Source organism: Protomyctophum bolini, assembly GCF_963924005.1.
Source record: "Protomyctophum bolini genome assembly, chromosome: 16".
Classification (NCBI taxonomy): Eukaryota; Metazoa; Chordata; class Actinopteri; order Myctophiformes; family Myctophidae; genus Protomyctophum; species Protomyctophum bolini.
In genome coordinates this window covers 35,873,273-35,876,034 of record NC_137877.1, presented here as the reverse complement: position 1 = coordinate 35,876,034, position 2,762 = coordinate 35,873,273, and the positions used below count along the sequence as shown (strand labels likewise).

Here is a 2,762-nt window from a genome sequence, read left to right as displayed (position 1 = left end):
GTACAACTCTAATAGTATTACTTATAATAATGTAATTAAAGATAACTTCATTCAGATTTATTTATTTTTATTTCATTTTCCAGATTTTTTTTTCTTCTTTTTTTTAGATTTTCATTGGTGGGCCAGTCATAATGGTCCCGCGGGCCTGATGTGGCCCGCGGGCCTGAGGTTGAGTATCACTGGAGTAGCTTATAATGATGCAGGGCGTTATTCCCTTATTTATTCAGGGAGTGTTCAGTTGCTTAATATTCATACTACAAACATTCAGCAATCAGCATGCAGTTTGTGCTAAATCATTTGCTGCTCAGAAGTACCAAATTATGTGACCAGACACTATTGTTATTGTTGCATAAGTATTTAAATAGTTTATTATTTTCTTCCGTCTTTTACATAAAACAAAGAATATCAGAAATGTACAACTCTTAACTCATACCACTAAGGAGATTGTCACACAGGAATGCCAGATGTGATAGGGCCTGGAAAACCAGATTTCTTTTATAAAGGTTAATTAAATGTGAATATCATTATATGCAGGGACAGCAAATAATTACATACATATCGGCATAGAGTACAAATACCAGACAATACATAAGCGTAAATGCTAGAAAAATACAATGCTCTTTTGAAGTCCACAGATTGACATGTGTCAAAACATAGAACCCATGCAAACAGAACCATCAACTGGTATCAATGTAGTGAATTGATCCCTGATCCACCACATCTCGCCTTGTTTTATGCTACATTTGTCATAATTAGATGTGCCTATTTGTCTTAAACACCAGTGCATGCTTACAAACAGAAGCTTTTTCTCTACAAGTAAACATAGCAATTGATCAAAGATCAAAGTAGAGATAGGATGAGACAGTGGTTCTCAAACATTTTCATATCAAGCACTCCCAAATTGATATGTATTTCCCCATAAGAGATTTGTGGTTAGATTTATTTGTATTAATTTATTTATTACAATCCCCCCCACCCCCACCTCAAAAATCTACCGGTTGATCAACAAGCTTTTCCAATTTCTATTTTCCCTGCCCAAAAAGAACAGACCTACAAGCTCACATTGCGCCATGTTGTGAGCTTGTAGATCTGCTATTTTTTTTATATCCTAGGTATAAAATTGTGTTAAAGTGGTTAAATTGTTCCTTATTTAGCTGGAGACTCAGTGGAACTTCAAGGACACCACTTGGACCCCACTCTGAGAACCACTGGTATATAAAGAAACAAAAACAAAAAAACACCATGTAGTATTGTTCTGTATTTTTGTGTCATTTTGAATTTACATTGAGCTCCATGTAGATATGTGCTTGACAACATAATCTTTGACTTGATTTGATGTACAGTACTGTATAAAAAAAAGTGCTTCTTAGTAGCTACATTAGGCGAATGCTAATCTTGTATTTTTAGTAATTTCATATAGAATATGGCTCTAGGTCACGGCATGACAAATCTGATATGTAGATTGAATGCCGTTTGTTGATTAGCAGAGAGTGGTGCTTGGTGATATATTCTCACAATGCAGAGAGCAATGTCTTCAAAACATCTACGACTGGGAACGACTGGGGACTGACAGAATTAGGAGCAGGAAAAACATCTCACGGCAACTAAAACTGTCAAACATGTCAGGATGCATTCATAACACTGAAGAACATCAACTATAAAGAACACGACATAATTAATATATATAGAAACCGAGTCATTTACAGCTGCTTGTGCGGATGGAAGGTGACCAGACCAGTGTAGATGGAGTAGCAAGGTGAAGCTAAACCCTCCACAGCATCTATCAAGAGCACCAGAGACCACAAAAAAAGAAATATTTTCCCTGAGCTAGCATTGTGTCATCCACAATGTGCCTACACTGCAAAATCCTGAATGTTAATTTAACATTGAGCTCGGGACTTTTACAGTGCAGATGTCATTATAACTACATGCAACATCCTCACTGGTCCTTCTTGACGTCATAACTGTGGAATATGCTACAACTAAGTACAATGGTTCATTCAGCAAAAAAACATATATGGCACATATACTTTATGGCAAATAATTATTGGCATGAAGATAAAACTCACAATGCATTATTGAATACCTTTAGATAACCTTAAGACTTCTGTGATCAGTGGATCTCAACTGGTTTGGAAATTTGACCATTTCCAAACTGTGAAAACGTTATATTCCTTTTTTTGTAACTTGATTGGGTTTTAGACTATAGTGTTATTCTATTTTAGAAAATTCTCCTGTGGACAGGTGTTGAAAACTAGCACTTGTGTTACTGCTAATACATGTAGCAATGCAGCAATGCATCTGCAATGCAATGTCCATAACCTAGTTTATATATGAATAAATACAATGTTCTAAGCTGTGCTCTGACCCCATGTGGATGTCTAGTAGTGAGCCACTTTTAGGTCATGACCCTCCAGTTGAGAACCACTGTGTTAGATATTGTAATCAGACATTTTTATTTTTGTTTTGTTTTTTTAATACTGCGCAATGCACAACAGGTCACAATTCTACCCAGATAATACATGGGTTTTTGAAGTGAAAGCATTCATAGAGAGGTGCCATTATCATTTCTCCAGTTTGACATAGGCTGTTTGCATGCAGATCATTAATAACACTATGACAACAGAATAACAGGAAGCTACCAATTAAGTTAATGCACAGAACACAGAGTCCATGAATAGCAATCGGTGTCATGTGCTGTACATCAGACAGATCTGGAAGGAAATTGTGATCCACTGCCTTGGTATTCGTAGATTTCTTCA

At 36.2% G+C, this 2,762-nt stretch overlaps 1 protein-coding gene across 3 annotated transcripts in view; it reads right to left on the bottom strand.

Annotated features, from left to right (window-relative positions):
* Positions 1 to 382: 382 nt before the first annotated feature.
* Positions 383 to 2,762, bottom strand: part of LOC308330567 (nck-associated protein 5-like) — a 65,025-nt gene continuing 62,645 nt past the window's right edge. For 2 of the 3 annotated variants that reach the window (XM_080785489.1, XM_080785491.1), the window contains exons 13-14: positions 1,182 to 2,762; positions 383 to 982 (exon numbers count right to left, since the gene is read on the bottom strand). The exon at positions 1,182 to 2,762 is cut by the window's right edge and continues 374 nt beyond it. The gene's annotated coding sequence lies outside the window, so the exon portion shown is untranslated. Of the gene's footprint in view, positions 983 to 1,074 lie in introns of those variants that run through there. The other variant, XM_080785490.1, reaches the window with a different exon arrangement.